This window comes from Schistocerca gregaria, chromosome 6, assembly GCF_023897955.1.
Source record: "Schistocerca gregaria isolate iqSchGreg1 chromosome 6, iqSchGreg1.2, whole genome shotgun sequence".
Classification (NCBI taxonomy): Eukaryota; Metazoa; Arthropoda; class Insecta; order Orthoptera; family Acrididae; genus Schistocerca; species Schistocerca gregaria.
The window spans coordinates 188,602,967-188,621,182 of NC_064925.1; the positions used below are offsets into that span (position 1 = coordinate 188,602,967).

The 18,216-nt window shown below is 42.0% G+C and overlaps 7 non-coding genes across 7 annotated transcripts; all 7 read right to left on the bottom strand.

Moving 5' to 3' along the window:
* Positions 1 to 1,254: 1,254 nt before the first annotated feature.
* LOC126279558 (U6 spliceosomal RNA) lies at positions 1,255 to 1,361 on the bottom strand. Its single transcript, XR_007551031.1, has one exon. It is a non-coding gene; the product is annotated as a U6 spliceosomal RNA (small nuclear RNA).
* Positions 1,362 to 3,838: 2,477 nt separating this feature from the next.
* LOC126279559 (U6 spliceosomal RNA) lies at positions 3,839 to 3,945 on the bottom strand. Its single transcript, XR_007551032.1, has one exon. It is a non-coding gene; the product is annotated as a U6 spliceosomal RNA (small nuclear RNA).
* A 2,477-nt stretch (positions 3,946 to 6,422) lies between these two features.
* LOC126279316 (U6 spliceosomal RNA) lies at positions 6,423 to 6,529 on the bottom strand. The gene has a single exon (XR_007550801.1). It is a non-coding gene; the product is annotated as a U6 spliceosomal RNA (small nuclear RNA).
* A 2,477-nt stretch (positions 6,530 to 9,006) lies between these two features.
* On the bottom strand, positions 9,007 to 9,113 carry LOC126279560 (U6 spliceosomal RNA). The gene has a single exon (XR_007551033.1). It is a non-coding gene; the product is annotated as a U6 spliceosomal RNA (small nuclear RNA).
* A 2,477-nt stretch (positions 9,114 to 11,590) lies between these two features.
* LOC126279561 (U6 spliceosomal RNA) lies at positions 11,591 to 11,697 on the bottom strand. The gene has a single exon (XR_007551034.1). It is a non-coding gene; the product is annotated as a U6 spliceosomal RNA (small nuclear RNA).
* A 2,477-nt stretch (positions 11,698 to 14,174) lies between these two features.
* Positions 14,175 to 14,281, bottom strand: LOC126279325 (U6 spliceosomal RNA). Its single transcript, XR_007550809.1, has one exon. It is a non-coding gene; the product is annotated as a U6 spliceosomal RNA (small nuclear RNA).
* Positions 14,282 to 16,758: 2,477 nt separating this feature from the next.
* On the bottom strand, positions 16,759 to 16,865 carry LOC126279562 (U6 spliceosomal RNA). The gene has a single exon (XR_007551035.1). It is a non-coding gene; the product is annotated as a U6 spliceosomal RNA (small nuclear RNA).
* Positions 16,866 to 18,216: the final 1,351 nt, after the last annotated feature.

Consider the following 18,216-nt stretch of genomic DNA (forward strand, 5'->3'; position numbering starts at 1 on the left):
CTTCTGTGTATGTAACATGATGAATATTGCATGCAGAGTTTGTGCAATCTTTCTCCTAGACACAGGATGAGAAGTGCATCAGCTGCAATTGTGAACACCATCGACTTGTATCACATTGATGGGATTCAAAGTGCTGTCAAAATAGTAGAGTCTCACATCTAAATGCTATATGTTAATATTAGCATAGTGGTCTGCTGTCTAAACACTTCAGTGTTGTGGTATTCATTGGCTGACACTTTTGGAATTTATTTAAGTAACTGTATGTAATGGCAGATTGCCAGACATGTGGGAAAATACTTTGTGGGTCACACCAGTGAAATTTGTACATGACATGCTGATTCACCACAGATTTGCAGTAATAGTTGGTTTTTAGGTGAAGGGCAGTGGCTTATTACACAGGCAGATATGCTTCAGTTAAGAACCTGATGAGGTGTCACCTGCAGTCTGTATTATGAGGCTGCAGCTGGATAGCAAGGCCACTAGGAAAGTTACTTGAAACATAATGTTAAATAAACTTCCTGTAAAGGGGTAGCTTGCACACTTAATCATGAAAGATACACCTTCCTTCACATGTTTGTTTATGCTGCTCAAACAATTATGGCATCAGCTGCAGCCATGAAGATGAATAAAGATAAATATTGTGGGTCTGTGTGCAGACAGTATGTGATAGTGGCTTACAGGCACCAGAACCTTTGTAGGCGTTAGAGAAAAATAAATATTAGGTAATGCAAGCTAATTTTAGAGCGCTAGAGTGTATTTAAGCAGTAGTCTAAGTGAAAGTATGTGAGTGAGAAAGATTTGGAACATGCAGCTATCTTGTGTAAAGTTGGTGTAAGGTTTCCAAATGTTGTGTGTGGCAGTAGGTGTGTGTTATGAAATGACATGATTGAGACAGTAGCAAGAGATGCTGTGACAGCTGAGTGTGATACTGAGGAAGAGAAGAGGCTTTTGCCTGTGCTAGGCTTAGCCTGGCTGTGATTTGTGTTGAAGGGGTGCTAGTGACATGTACTTGTGGTTTTGGTGTGCTTGCTGACTTGTTATTAGAGTGACATTTTAGATGTGCATTGGTGATGTAAGGGATAGGTTTATTGCCAGTTTTGTCATGTTCTGTTGTGAATGAAAGAAAGTGGAGGAGAACTGCGTAAATGGAGAGCATAGTTTGTGACAAGTGGGTGCAGATATGAAGCGAAACTTGTGTAGTTGGCTGATGGTATTAGCAGCTGATGTGAGGCATGAGAGAGTGAGATTGCGAAAAAAAATGTGGAACGCTTCACGATTTTGCGTGTCATCCTTGCGCAGGGGCCATGCTAATCTTCTCTGTATCGTTCCAATTTTAGTATATGTACCGCCGAAGCGAGTACATTCGAGGAGCCCTCTGAAATTGTATATATAGTTATGGCGTCGCGTCAAACATGGTTCGGCTTGGACGTAGGTTTACACAGCTCTGGCGAGGAACACAAGGCCTGCCGAGTGCTAATTTGTGAACTAATTACTGCGAGGTGTCGTTCTTAGTAAGTGGCAGCTCTGTCAACTGTAGATTTGGCAGTTTTGGGTGTAAAACTTAGATCGTAGAGTCGTTTGCTCCCGCACCATCCACCCAGAGCAGCAGCAGTTTCACACAGCTGCCGCTAGGCGGCAGCAAGACGTGTTGGCAGCTATTGTCGCCATGTTCTCACATCCCGAGTTTAGTGTCTTATAGGCATACGTATGAAACACACTTCTCTAATGTGTGGGATAAATGACTCTGACTGGAGCAGGTAGCAGGTCTTCAAGACTCTCAAAACAAGCGAATATTTTGGCCAAACTGTCTTCACTGCTAACACAAATTGCATTACTCTTGCAGTGGTACTTTCTTACGATACCTATCTATTTAATTACAGAGTGCTCATATGCAATGCAACTTTTAACTCACACATCAAGTACAACACAAGAAGACACAGCCTGTGACCATGTAAATTACTGAGGAACTCCACAGAGACCAAGCATGGTTCTATTCATCCAATGGCGCCAGAAGACAATAGTGACTGCAAGAAGAGACACAGTAGCCTCACGAACCATTAAAAACAGCATTCGTATTGCACACTTTGAAACACAGCAGTGTAGGTCATTACTAGGGCATGGATGGGTTAATGCGACTTGTGTGAGATAGTAGTAGGAATGATGGACATAGTTCCGTTTTCAGTACAATACCAGGTGATATATTTGTGTTGATCCAGGTGTACACAGGGCAGGTCTACTTGACAACAGTGAAACACTGTGATTGAGGTGTGTGAATGAGCCTAAAATATCGAGGGGACATGTGGTAAGAGAAACCAGGTTAGCATTGTGTTAGTAGCTGTAGTTATGTTCCTGTGAAATGTCAATCAGCTGTAATCCAGGTTGGTGAATGTTGTTATTGCAGGAAGAATTGCTAGTGCAGAACAAAGAGTGATAGATTTAGTATTTGAAAGCAGTTAATAACTGAGTAGCTACTGGTGTCAATGTGACACAAACTGGTTTGTGATGTAGTTGTCTATTCCTGAAATCTTGAAGCTTGCTAGTGTTTTGTGTCTTGACTGGCTCTGTATCTGCTTATGTGGTAGAGCTTCTGTGTATGTAACATGATGAATATTGCATGCAGAGTTTGTGCAATCTTTCTCCTAGACACAGGATGAGAGGTGCATCAGCTGCAATTGTGAACACCATCGACTTGTATCACATTGATGGGATTCAAAGTGCTGTCAAAATAGTAGAGTCTCACATCTAAATGCTATATGTTAATATTAGCATAGTGGTCTGCTGTCTAAACACTTCAGTGTTGTGGTATTCATTGGCTGACACTTTTGGAATTTATTTAAGTAACTGTATGTAATGGCAGATTGCCAGACATGAGGGAAAATACTTTGTGGGTCACACCAGTGAAATTTGTACATGACATGCTGATTCACCACAGATTTGCAGTAATAGTTGGTTTTTAGGTGAAGGGCAGTGGCTTATTACACAGGCAGATATGCTTCAGTTAAGAACCTGATGAGGTGTCACCTGCAGTCTGTATTATGAGGCTGCAGCTGGATAGCAAGGCCACTAGGAAAGTTACTTGAAACATAATGTTAAATAAACTTCCTGTAAAGGGGTAGCTTGCACACTTAATCATGAAAGATACACCTTCCTTCACATGTTTGTTTATGCTGCTCAAACAATTATGGCATCAGCTGCAGCCATGAAGATGAATAAAGATAAATATTGTGGGTCTGTGTGCAGACAGTATGTGATAGTGGCTTACAGGCACCAGAAGCTTTGTAGGCGTTAGAGAAAAATAAATATTAGGTAATGCAAGCTAATTTTAGAGCGCTAGAGTGTATTTAAGCAGTAGTCTAAGTGAAAGTATGTGAGTGAGATAGATTTGGAACATGCAGCTATCTTGTGTAAAGTTGGTGTAAGGTTTCCAAATGTTGTGTGTGGCAGTAGGTGTGTGTTATGAAATGACATGATTGAGACAGTAGCAAGAGATGCTGTGACAGCTGAGTGTGATACTGAGGAAGAGAAGAGGCTTTTGCCTGTGCTAGGCTTAGCCTGGCTGTGATTTGTGTTGAAGGGGTGCTAGTGACATGTACTTGTGGTTTTGGTGTGCTTGCTGACTTGTTATTAGAGTGACATTTTAGATGTGCATTGGTGATGTAAGGGATAGGTTTATTGCCAGTTTTGTCATGTTCTGTTGTGAATGAAAGAAAGTGGAGGAGAACTGCGTAAATGGAGAGCATAGTTTGTGACAAGTGGGTGCAGATATGAAGCGAAACTTGTGTAGTTGGCTGATGGTATTAGCAGCTGATGTGAGGCATGAGAGAGTGAGATTGCGAAAAAAAATGTGGAACGCTTCACGATTTTGCGTGTCATCCTTGCGCAGGGGCCATGCTAATCTTCTCTGTATCGTTCCAATTTTAGTATATGTACCGCCGAAGCGAGTACATTCGAGGAGCCCTCTGAAATTGTATATCTAGTTATGGCGTCGCGTCAAACATGGTTCGGCTTGGACGTAGGTTTACACAGCTCTGGCGAGGAACACAAGGCCTGCCGAGTGCTAATTTGTGAACTAATTACTGCGAGGTGTCGTTCTTAGTAAGTGGCAGCTCTGTCAACTGTAGATTTGGCAGTTTTGGGTGTAAAACTTAGATCGTAGAGTCGTTTGCTCCCGCACCATCCACCCAGAGCAGCAGCAGTTTCACACAGCTGCCGCTAGGCGGCAGCAAGACGTGTTGGCAGCTATTGTCGCCATGTTCTCACATCCCGAGTTTAGTGTCTTATAGGCATACGTATGAAACACACTTCTCTAATGTGTGGGATAAATGACTCTGACTGGAGCAGGTAGCAGGTCTTCAAGACTCTCAAAACAAGCGAATATTTTGGCCAAACTGTCTTCACTGCTAACACAAATTGCATTACTCTTGCAGTGGTACTTTCTTACGATACCTATCGATTTAATTACAGAGTGCTCATATGCAATGCAACTTTTAACTCACACATCAAGTACAACACAAGAAGACACAGCCTGTGACCATGTAAATTACTGAGGAACTCCACAGAGACCAAGCATGGTTCTATTCATCCAATGGCGCCAGAAGACAATAGTGACTGCAAGAAGAGACACAGTAGCCTCACAAACCATTAAAAACAGCATTCGTATTGCACACTTTGAAACACAGCAGTGTAGGTCATTACTAGGGCATGGATGGGTTAATGCGACTTGTGTGAGATAGTAGTAGGAATGATGGACATAGTTCCGTTTTCAGTACAATACCAGGTGATATATTTGTGTTGATCCAGGTGTACACAGGGCAGGTCTACTTGACAACAGTGAAACACTGTGATTGAGGTGTGTGAATGAGCCTAAAATATCGAGGGGACATGTGGTAAGAGAAACCAGGTTAGCATTGTGTTAGTAGCTGTAGTTATGTTCCTGTGAAATGTCAATCAGCTGTAATCCAGGTTGGTGAATGTTGTTATTGCAGGAAGAATTGCTAGTGCAGAACAAAGAGTGATAGATTTAGTATTTGAAAGCAGTTAATAACTGAGTAGCTACTGGTGTCAATGTGACACAAACTGGTTTGTGATGTAGTTGTCTATTCCTGAAATCTTGAAGCTTGCTAGTGTTTTGTGTCTTGACTGGCTCTGTATCTGCTTATGTGGTAGAGCTTCTGTGTATGTAACATGATGAATATTGCATGCAGAGTTTGTGCAATCTTTCTCCTAGACACAGGATGAGAGGTGCATCAGCTGCAATTGTGAACACCATCGACTTGTATCACATTGATGGGATTCAAAGTGCTGTCAAAATAGTAGAGTCTCACATCTAAATGCTATATGTTAATATTAGCATAGTGGTCTGCTGTCTAAACACTTCAGTGTTGTGGTATTCATTGGCTGACACTTCTGGAATTTATTTAAGTAACTGTATGTAATGGCAGATTGCCAGACATGTGGGAAAATACTTTGTGGGTCACACCAGTGAAATTTGTACATGACATGCTGATTCACCACAGATTTGCAGTAATAGTTGGTTTTTAGGTGAAGGGCAGTGGCTTATTACACAGGCAGATATGCTTCAGTTAAGAACCTGATGAGGTGTCACCTGCAGTCTGTATTATGAGGCTGCAGCTGGATAGCAAGGCCACTAGGAAAGTTACTTGAAACATAATGTTAAATAAACTTCCTGTAAAGGGGTAGCTTGCACACTTAATCATGAAAGATACACCTTCCTTCACATGTTTGTTTATGCTGCTCAAACAATTATGGCATCAGCTGCAGCCATGAAGATGAATAAAGATAAATATTGTGGGTCTGTGTGCAGACAGTATGTGATAGTGGCTTACAGGCACCAGAAGCTTTGTAGGCGTTAGAGAAAAATAAATATTACGTAATGCAAGCTAATTTTAGAGCGCTAGAGTGTATTTAAGCAGTAGTCTAAGTGAAAGTATGTGAGTGAGAAAGATTTGGAACATGCAGCTATCTTGTGTAAAGTTGGTGTAAGGTTTCCAAATGTTGTGTGTGGCAGTAGGTGTGTGTTATGAAATGACATGATTGAGACAGTAGCAAGAGATGCTGTGACAGCTGAGTGTGATACTGAGGAAGAGAAGAGGCTTTTGCCTGTGCTAGGCTTAGCCTGGCTGTGATTTGTGTTGAAGGGGTGCTAGTGACATGTACTTGTGGTTTTGGTGTGCTTGCTGACTTGTTATTAGAGTGACATTTTAGATGTGCATTGGTGATGTAAGGGATAGGTTTATTGCCAGTTTTGTCATGTTCTGTTGTGAATGAAAGAAAGTGGAGGAGAACTGCGTAAATGGAGAGCATAGTTTGTGACAAGTGGGTGCAGATATGAAGCGAAACTTGTGTAGTTGGCTGATGGTATTAGCAGCTGATGTGAGGCATGAGAGAGTGAGATTGCGAAAAAAAATGTGGAACGCTTCACGATTTTGCGTGTCATCCTTGCGCAGGGGCCATGCTAATCTTCTCTGTATCGTTCCAATTTTAGTATATGTACTGCCGAAGCGAGTACATTCGAGGAGCCCTCTGAAATTGTATATATAATTATGGCGTCGCGTCAAACATGGTTCGGCTTGGACGTAGGTTTACACAGCTCTGGCGAGGAACACAAGGCCTGCCGAGTGCTAATTTGTGAACTAATTACTGCGAGGTGTCGTTCTTAGTAAGTGGCAGCTCTGTCAACTGTAGATTTGGCAGTTTTGGGTGTAAAACTTAGATCGTAGAGTCGTTTGCTCTCGCACCATCCACCCAGAGCAGCAGCAGTTTCACACAGCTGCCGCTAGGCGGCAGCAAGACGTGTTGGCAGCTATTGTCGCCATGTTCTCACATCCCGAGTTTAGTGTCTTATAGGCATACGTATGAAACACACTTCTCTAATGTGTGGGATAAATGACTCTGACTGGAGCAGGTAGCAGGTCTTCAAGACTCTCAAAACAAGCGAATATTTTGGCCAAACTGTCTTCACTGCTAACACAAATTGCATTACTCTTGCAGTGGTACTTTCTTACGATACCTATCTATTTAATTACAGAGTGCTCATATGCAATGCAACTTTTAACTCACACATCAAGTACAACACAAGAAGACACAGCCTGTGACCATGTAAATTACTGAGGAACTCCACAGAGACCAAGCATGGTTCTATTCATCCAATGGCGCCAGAAGACAATAGTGACTGCAAGAAGAGACACAGTAGCCTCACGAACCATTAAAAACAGCATTCGTATTGCACACTTTGAAACACAGCAGTGTAGGTCATTACTAGGGCATGGATGGGTTAATGCGACTTGTGTGAGATAGTAGTAGGAATGATGGACATAGTTCCGTTTTCAGTACAATACCAGGTGATATATTTGTGTTGATCCAGGTGTACACAGGGCAGGTCTACTTGACAACAGTGAAACACTGTGATTGAGGTGTGTGAATGAGCCTAAAATATCGAGGGGACATGTGGTAAGAGAAACCAGGTTAGCATTGTGTTAGTAGCTGTAGTTATGTTCCTGTGAAATGTCAATCAGCTGTAATCCAGGTTGGTGAATGTTGTTATTGCAGGAAGAATTGCTAGTGCAGAACAAAGAGTGATAGATTTAGTATTTGAAAGCAGTTAATAACTGAGTAGCTACTGGTGTCAATGTGACACAAACTGGTTTGTGATGTAGTTGTCTATTCCTGAAATCTTGAAGCTTGCTAGTGTTTTGTGTCTTGACTGGCTCTGTATCTGCTTATGTGGTAGAGCTTCTGTGTATGTAACATGATGAATATTGCATGCAGAGTTTGTGCAATCTTTCTCCTAGACACAGGATGAGAGGTGCATCAGCTGCAATTGTGAACACCATCGACTTGTATCACATTGATGGGATTCAAAGTGCTGTCAAAATAGTAGAGTCTCACATCTAAATGCTATATGTTAATATTAGCATAGTGGTCTGCTGTCTAAACACTTCAGTGTTGTGGTATTCATTGGCTGACACTTTTGGAATTTATTTAAGTAACTGTATGTAATGGCAGATTGCCAGACATGAGGGAAAATACTTTGTGGGTCACACCAGTGAAATTTGTACATGACATGCTGATTCACCACAGATTTGCAGTAATAGTTGGTTTTTAGGTGAAGGGCAGTGGCTTATTACACAGGCAGATATGCTTCAGTTAAGAACCTGATGAGGTGTCACCTGCAGTCTGTATTATGAGGCTGCAGCTGGATAGCAAGGCCACTAGGAAAGTTACTTGAAACATAATGTTAAATAAACTTCCTGTAAAGGGGTAGCTTGCACACTTAATCATGAAAGATACACCTTCCTTCACATGTTTGTTTATGCTGCTCAAACAATTATGGCATCAGCTGCAGCCATGAAGATGAATAAAGATAAATATTGTGGGTCTGTGTGCAGACAGTATGTGATAGTGGCTTACAGGCACCAGATGCTTTGTAGGCGTTAGAGAAAAATAAATATTAGGTAATGCAAGCTAATTTTAGAGCGCTAGAGTGTATTTAAGCAGTAGTCTAAGTGAAAGTATGTGAGTGAGAAAGATTTGGAACATGCAGCTATCTTGTGTAAAGTTGGTGTAAGGTTTCCAAATGTTGTGTGTGGCAGTAGGTGTGTGTTATGAAATGACATGATTGAGACAGTAGCAAGAGATGCTGTGACAGCTGAGTGTGATACTGAGGAAGAGAAGAGGCTTTTGCCTGTGCTAGGCTTAGCCTGGCTGTGATTTGTGTTGAAGGGGTGCTAGTGACATGTACTTGTGGTTTTGGTGTGCTTGCTGACTTGTTATTAGAGTGACATTTTAGATGTGCATTGGTGATGTAAGGGATAGGTTTATTGCCAGTTTTGTCATGTTCTGTTGTGAATGAAAGAAAGTGGAGGAGAACTGCGTAAATGGAGAGCATAGTTTGTGACAAGTGGGTGCAGATATGAAGCGAAACTTGTGTAGTTGGCTGATGGTATTAGCAGCTGATGTGAGGCATGAGAGAGTGAGATTGCGAAAAAAAATGTGGAACGCTTCACGATTTTGCGTGTCATCCTTGCGCAGGGGCCATGCTAATCTTCTCTGTATCGTTCCAATTTTAGTATATGTACCGCCGAAGCGAGTACATTCGAGGAGCCCTCTGAAATTGTATATCTAGTTATGGCGTCGCGTCAAACATGGTTCGGCTTGGACGTAGGTTTACACAGCTCTGGCGAGGAACACAAGGCCTGCCGAGTGCTAATTTGTGAACTAATTACTGCGAGGTGTCGTTCTTAGTAAGTGGCAGCTCTGTCAACTGTAGATTTGGCAGTTTTGGGTGTAAAACTTAGATCGTAGAGTCGTTTGCTCTCGCACCATCCACCCAGAGCAGCAGCAGTTTCACACAGCTGCCGCTAGGCGGCAGCAAGACGTGTTGGCAGCTATTGTCGCCATGTTCTCACATCCCGAGTTTAGTGTCTTATAGGCATACGTATGAAACACACTTCTCTAATGTGTGGGATAAATGACTCTGACTGGAGCAGGTAGCAGGTCTTCAAGACTCTCAAAACAAGCGAATATTTTGGCCAAACTGTCTTCACTGCTAACACAAATTGCATTACTCTTGCAGTGGTACTTTCTTACGATACCTATCTATTTAATTACAGAGTGCTCATATGCAATGCAACTTTTAACTCACACATCAAGTACAACACAAGAAGACACAGCCTGTGACCATGTAAATTACTGAGGAACTCCACAGAGACCAAGCATGGTTCTATTCATCCAATGGCGCCAGAAGACAATAGTGACTGCAAGAAGAGACACAGTAGCCTCACGAACCATTAAAAACAGCATTCGTATTGCACACTTTGAAACACAGCAGTGTAGGTCATTACTAGGGCATGGATGGGTTAATGCGACTTGTGTGAGATAGTAGTAGGAATGATGGACATAGTTCCGTTTTCAGTACAATACCAGGTGATATATTTGTGTTGATCCAGGTGTACACAGGGCAGGTCTACTTGACAACAGTGAAACACTGTGATTGAGGTGTGTGAATGAGCCTAAAATATCGAGGGGACATGTGGTAAGAGAAACCAGGTTAGCATTGTGTTAGTAGCTGTAGTTATGTTCCTGTGAAATGTCAATCAGCTGTAATCCAGGTTGGTGAATGTTGTTATTGCAGGAAGAATTGCTAGTGCAGAACAAAGAGTGATAGATTTAGTATTTGAAAGCAGTTAATAACTGAGTAGCTACTGGTGTCAATGTGACACAAACTGGTTTGTGATGTAGTTGTCTATTCCTGAAATCTTGAAGCTTGCTAGTGTTTTGTGTCTTGACTGGCTCTGTATCTGCTTATGTGGTAGAGCTTCTGTGTATGTAACATGATGAATATTGCATGCAGAGTTTGTGCAATCTTTCTCCTAGACACAGGATGAGAGGTGCATCAGCTGCAATTGTGAACACCATCGACTTGTATCACATTGATGGGATTCAAAGTGCTGTCAAAATAGTAGAGTCTCACATCTAAATGCTATATGTTAATATTAGCATAGTGGTCTGCTGTCTAAACACTTCAGTGTTGTGGTATTCATTGGCTGACACTTTTGGAATTTATTTAAGTAACTGTATGTAATGGCAGATTGCCAGACATGAGGGGAAATACTTTGTGGGTCACACCAGTGAAATTTGTACATGACATGCTGATTCACCACAGATTTGCAGTAATAGTTGGTTTTTAGGTGAAGGGCAGTGGCTTATTACACAGGCAGATATGCTTCAGTTAAGAACCTGATGAGGTGTCACCTGCAGTCTGTATTATGAGGCTGCAGCTGGATAGCAAGGCCACTAGGAAAGTTACTTGAAACATAATGTTAAATAAACTTCCTGTAAAGGGGTAGCTTGCACACTTAATCATGAAAGATACACCTTCCTTCACATGTTTGTTTATGCTGCTCAAACAATTATGGCATCAGCTGCAGCCATGAAGATGAATAAAGATAAATATTGTGGGTCTGTGTGCAGACAGTATGTGATAGTGGCTTACAGGCACCAGAAGCTTTGTAGGCGTTAGAGAAAAATAAATATTAGGTAATGCAAGCTAATTTTAGAGCGCTAGAGTGTATTTAAGTAGTAGTCTAAGTGAAAGTATGTGAGTGAGAAAGATTTGGAACATGCAGCTATCTTGTGTAAAGTTGGTGTAAGGTTTCCAAATGTTGTGTGTGGCAGTAGGTGTGTGTTATGAAATGACATGATTGAGACAGTAGCAAGAGATGCTGTGACAGCTGAGTGTGATACTGAGGAAGAGAAGAGGCTTTTGCCTGTGCTAGGCTTAGCCTGGCTGTGATTTGTGTTGAAGGGGTGCTAGTGACATGTACTTGTGGTTTTGGTGTGCTTGCTGACTTGTTATTAGAGTGACATTTTAGATGTGCATTGCTGATGTAAGGGATAGGTTTATTGCCAGTTTTGTCATGTTCTGTTGTGAATGAAAGAAAGTGGAGGAGAACTGCGTAAATGGAGAGCATAGTTTGTGACAAGTGGGTGCAGATATGAAGCGAAACTTGTGTAGTTGGCTGATGGTATTAGCAGCTGATGTGAGGCATGAGAGAGTGAGATTGCGAAAAAAAATGTGGAACGCTTCACGATTTTGCGTGTCATCCTTGCGCAGGGGCCATGCTAATCTTCTCTGTATCGTTCCAATTTTAGTATATGTACCGCCGAAGCGAGTACATTCGAGGAGCCCTCTGAAATTGTATATCTAGTTATGGCGTCGCGTCAAACATGGTTCGGCTTGGACGTAGGTTTACACAGCTCTGGCGAGGAACACAAGGCCTGCCGAGTGCTAATTTGTGAACTAATTACTGCGAGGTGTCGTTCTTAGTAAGTGGCAGCTCTGTCAACTGTAGATTTGGCAGTTTTGGGTGTAAAACTTAGATCGTAGAGTCGTTTGCTCCCGCACCATCCACCCAGAGCAGCAGCAGTTTCACACAGCTGCCGCTAGGCGGCAGCAAGACGTGTTGGCAGCTATTGTCGCCATGTTCTCACATCCCGAGTTTAGTGTCTTATAGGCATACGTATGAAACACACTTCTCTAATGTGTGGGATAAATGACTCTGACTGGAGCAGGTAGCAGGTCTTCAAGACTCTCAAAACAAGCGAATATTTTGGCCAAACTGTCTTCACTGCTAACACAAATTGCATTACTCTTGCAGTGGTACTTTCTTACGATACCTATCGATTTAATTACAGAGTGCTCATATGCAATGCAACTTTTAACTCACACATCAAGTACAACACAAGAAGACACAGCCTGTGACCATGTAAATTACTGAGGAACTCCACAGAGACCAAGCATGGTTCTATTCATCCAATGGCGCCAGAAGACAATAGTGACTGCAAGAAGAGACACAGTAGCCTCACGAACCATTAAAAACAGCATTCGTATTGCACACTTTGAAACACAGCAGTGTAGGTCATTACTAGGGCATGGATGGGTTAATGCGACTTGTGTGAGATAGTAGTAGGAATGATGGACATAGTTCCGTTTTCAGTACAATACCAGGTGATATATTTGTGTTGATCCAGGTGTACACAGGGCAGGTCTACTTGACAACAGTGAAACACTGTGATTGAGGTGTGTGAATGAGCCTAAAATATCGAGGGGACATGTGGTAAGAGAAACCAGGTTAGCATTGTGTTAGTAGCTGTAGTTATGTTCCTGTGAAATGTCAATCAGCTGTAATCCAGGTTGGTGAATGTTGTTATTGCAGGAAGAATTGCTAGTGCAGAACAAAGAGTGATAGATTTAGTATTTGAAAGCAGTTAATAACTGAGTAGCTACTGGTGTCAATGTGACACAAACTGGTTTGTGATGTAGTTGTCTATTCCTGAAATCTTGAAGCTTGCTAGTGTTTTGTGTCTTGACTGGCTCTGTATCTGCTTATGTGGTAGAGCTTCTGTGTATGTAACATGATGAATATTGCATGCAGAGTTTGTGCAATCTTTCTCCTAGACACAGGATGAGAGGTGCATCAGCTGCAATTGTGAACACCATCGACTTGTATCACATTGATGGGATTCAAAGTGCTGTCAAAATAGTAGAGTCTCACATCTAAATGCTATATGTTAATATTAGCATAGTGGTCTGCTGTCTAAACACTTCAGTGTTGTGGTATTCATTGGCTGACACTTTTGGAATTTATTTAAGTAACTGTATGTAATGGCAGATTGCCAGACATGTGGGAAAATACTTTGTGGGTCACACCAGTGAAATTTGTACATGACATGCTGATTCACCACAGATTTGCAGTAATAGTTGGTTTTTAGGTGAAGGGCAGTGGCTTATTACACAGGCAGATATGCTTCAGTTAAGAACCTGATGAGGTGTCACCTGCAGTCTGTATTATGAGGCTGCAGCTGGATAGCAAGGCCACTAGGAAAGTTACTTGAAACATAATGTTAAATAAACTTCCTGTAAAGGGGTAGCTTGCACACTTAATCATGAAAGATACACCTTCCTTCACATGTTTGTTTATGCTGCTCAAACAATTATGGCATCAGCTGCAGCCATGAAGATGAATAAAGATAAATATTGTGGGTCTGTGTGCAGACAGTATGTGATAGTGGCTTACAGGCACCAGAAGCTTTGTAGGCGTTAGAGAAAAATAAATATTAGGTAATGCAAGCTAATTTTAGAGCGCTAGAGTGTATTTAAGCAGTAGTCTAAGTGAAAGTATGTGAGTGAGATAGATTTGGAACATGCAGCTATCTTGTGTAAAGTTGGTGTAAGGTTTCCAAATGTTGTGTGTGGCAGTAGGTGTGTGTTATGAAATGACATGATTGAGACAGTAGCAAGAGATGCTGTGACAGCTGAGTGTGATACTGAGGAAGAGAAGAGGCTTTTGCCTGTGCTAGGCTTAGCCTGGCTGTGATTTGTGTTGAAGGGGTGCTAGTGACATGTACTTGTGGTTTTGGTGTGCTTGCTGACTTGTTATTAGAGTGACATTTTAGATGTGCATTGGTGATGTAAGGGATAGGTTTATTGCCAGTTTTGTCATGTTCTGTTGTGAATGAAAGAAAGTGGAGGAGAACTGCGTAAATGGAGAGCATAGTTTGTGACAAGTGGGTGCAGATATGAAGCGAAACTTGTGTAGTTGGCTGATGGTATTAGCAGCTGATGTGAGGCATGAGAGAGTGAGATTGCGAAAAAAAATGTGGAACGCTTCACGATTTTACGTGTCATCCTTGCGCAGGGGCCATGCTAATCTTCTCTGTATCGTTCCAATTTTAGTATATGTACCGCCGAAGCGAGTACATTCGAGGAGCCCACTGAAATTGTATATATAGTTTTGGCGTCGCGTCAAACATGGTTCGGCTTGGACGTAGGTTTACACAGCTCTGGCGAGGAACACAAGGCCTGCCGAGTGCTAATTTGTGAACTAATTACTGCGAGGTGTCGTTCTTAGTAAGTGGCAGCTCTGTCAACTGTAGATTTGGCAGTTTTGGGTGTAAAACTTAGATCGTAGAGTCGTTTGCTCTCGCACCATCCACCCAGAGCAGCAGCAGTTTCACACAGCTGCCGCTAGGCGGCAGCAAGACGTGTTGGCAGCTATTGTCGCCATGTTCTCACATCCCGAGTTTAGTGTCTTATAGGCATACGTATGAAACACACTTCTCTAATGTGTGGGATAAATGACTCTGACTGGAGCAGGTAGCAGGTCTTCAAGACTCTCAAAACAAGCGAATATTTTGGCCAAACTGTCTTCACTGCTAACACAAATTGCATTACTCTTGCAGTGGTACTTTCTTACGATACCTATCGATTTAATTACAGAGTGCTCATATGCAATGCAACTTTTAACTCACACATCAAGTACAACACAAGAAGACACAGCCTGTGACCATGTAAATTACTGAGGAACTCCACAGAGACCAAGCATGGTTCTATTCATCCAATGGCGCCAGAAGACAATAGTGACTGCAAGAAGAGACACAGTAGCCTCACAAACCATTAAAAACAGCATTCGTATTGCACACTTTGAAACACAGCAGTGTAGGTCATTACTAGGGCATGGATGGGTTAATGCGACTTGTGTGAGATAGTAGTAGGAATGATGGACATAGTTCCGTTTTCAGTACAATACCAGGTGATATATTTGTGTTGATCCAGGTGTACACAGGGCAGGTCTACTTGACAACAGTGAAACACTGTGATTGAGGTGTGTGAATGAGCCTAAAATATCGAGGGGACATGTGGTAAGAGAAACCAGGTTAGCATTGTGTTAGTAGCTGTAGTTATGTTCCTGTGAAATGTCAATCAGCTGTAATCCAGGTTGGTGAATGTTGTTATTGCAGGAAGAATTGCTAGTGCAGAACAAAGAGTGATAGATTTAGTATTTGAAAGCAGTTAATAACTGAGTAGCTACTGGTGTCAATGTGACACAAACTGGTTTGTGATGTAGTTGTCTATTCCTGAAATCTTGAAGCTTGCTAGTGTTTTGTGTCTTGACTGGCTCTGTATCTGCTTATGTGGTAGAGCTTCTGTGTATGTAACATGATGAATATTGCATGCAGAGTTTGTGCAATCTTTCTCCTAGACACAGGATGAGAGGTGCATCAGCTGCAATTGTGAACACCATCGACTTGTATCACATTGATGGGATTCAAAGTGCTGTCAAAATAGTAGAGTCTCACATCTAAATGCTATATGTTAATATTAGCATAGTGGTCTGCTGTCTAAACACTTCAGTGTTGTGGTATTCATTGGCTGACACTTTTGGAATTTATTTAAGTAACTGTATGTAATGGCAGATTGCCAGACATGAGGGAAAATACTTTGTGGGTCACACCAGTGAAATTTGTACATGACATGCTGATTCACCACAGATTTGCAGTAATAGTTGGTTTTTAGGTGAAGGGCAGTGGCTTATTACACAGGCAGATATGCTTCAGTTAAGAACCTGATGAGGTGTCACCTGCAGTCTGTATTATGAGGCTGCAGCTGGATAGCAAGGCCACTAGGATAGTTACTTGAAACATAATGTTAAATAAACTTCCTGTAAAGGGGTAGCTTGCACACTTAATCATGAAAGATACACCTTCCTTCACATGTTTGTTTATGCTGCTCAAACAATTATGGCATCAGCTGCAGCCATGAAGATGAATAAAGATAAATATTGTGGGTCTGTGTGCAGACAGTATGTGATAGTGGCTTACAGGCACCAGAAGCTTTGTAGGCGTTAGAGAAAAATAAATATTAGGTAATGCAAGCTAATTTTAGAGCGCTAGAGTGTATTTAAGCAGTAGTCTAAGTGAAAGTATGTGAGTGAGATAGATTTGGAACATGCAGCTATCTTGTGTAAAGTTGGTGTAAGGTTTCCAAATGTTGTGTGTGGCAGTAGGTGTGTGTTATGAAATGACATGATTGAGACAGTAGCAAGAGATGCTGTGACAGCTGAGTGTGATACTGAGGAAGAGAAGAGGCTTTTGCCTGTGCTAGGCTTAGCCTGGCTGTGATTTGTGTTGAAGGGGTGCTAGTGACATGTACTTGTGGTTTTGGTGTGCTTGCTGACTTGTTATTAGAGTGATATTTTAGATGTGCATTGGTGATGTAAGGGATAGGTTTATTGCCAGTTTTGTCATGTTCTGTTGTGAATGAAAGAAAGTGGAGGAGAACTGCGTAAATGGAGAGCATAGTTTGTGACAAGTGGGTGCAGATATGAAGCGAAACTTGTGTAGTTGGCTGATGGTATTAGCAGCTGATGTGAGGCATGAGAGAGTGAGATTGCGAAAAAAAATGTGGAACGCTTCACGATTTTGCGTGTCATCCTTGCGCAGGGGCCATGCTAATCTTCTCTGTATCGTTCCAATTTTAGTATATGTACCGCCGAAGCGAGTACATTCGAGGAGCCCTCTGAAATTGTATATATAGTTATGGCGTCGCGTCAAACATGGTTCGGCTTGGACGTAGGTTTACACAGCTCTGGCGAGGAACACAAGGCCTGCCGAGTGCTAATTTGTGAACTAATTACTGCGAGGTGTCGTTCTTAGTAAGTGGCAGCTCTGTCAACTGTAGATTTGGCAGTTTTGGGTGTAAAACTTAGATCGTAGAGTCGTTTGCTCTCGCACCATCCACCCAGAGCAGCAGCAGTTTCACACAGCTGCCGCTAGGCGGCAGCAAGACGTGTTGGCAGCTATTGTCGCCATGTTCTCACATCCCGAGTTTAGTGTCTTATAGGCATACGTATGAAACACACTTCTCTAATGTGTGGGATAAATGACTCTGACTGGAGCAGGTAGCAGGTCTTCAAGACTCTCAAAACAAGCGAATATTTTGGCCAAACTGTCTTCACTGCTAACACAAATTGCATTACTCTTGCAGTGGTACTTTCTTACGATACCTATCTATTTAATTACAGAGTGCTCATATGCAATGCAACTTTTAACTCACACATCAAGTACAACACAAGAAGACACAGCCTGTGACCATGTAAATTACTGAGGAACTCCACAGAGACCAAGCATGGTTCTATTCATCCAATGGCGCCAGAAGACAATAGTGACTGCAAGAAGAGACACAGTAGCCTCACGAACCATTAAAAACAGCATTCGTATTGCACACTTTGAAACACAGCAGTGTAGGTCATTACTAGGGCATGGATGGGTTAATGCGACTTGTGTGAGATAGTAGTAGGAATGATGGACATAGTTCCGTTTTCAGTACAATACCAGGTGATATATTTGTGTTGATCCAGGTGTACACAGGGCAGGTCTACTTGACAACAGTGAAACACTGTGATTGAGGTGTGTGAATGAGCCTAAAATATCGAGGGGACATGTGGTAAGAGAAACCAGGTTAGCATTGTGTTAGTAGCTGTAGTTATGTTCCTGTGAAATGTCAATCAGCTGTAATCCAGGTTGGTGAATGTTGTTATTGCAGGAAGAATTGCTAGTGCAGAACAAAGAGTGATAGATTTAGTATTTGAAAGCAGTTAATAACTGAGTAGCTACTGGTGTCAATGTGACACAAACTGGTTTGTGATGTAGTTGTCTGTTCCTGAAATCTTGAAGCTTGCTAGTGTTTTGTGTCTTGACTGGCTCTGTATCTGCTTATGTGGTAGAGCTTCTGTGTATGTAACATGATGAATATTGCATGCAGAGTTTGTGCAATCTTTCTCCTAGACACAGGATGAGAGGTGCATCAGCTGCAATTGTGAACACCATCGACTTGTATCACATTGATGGGATTCA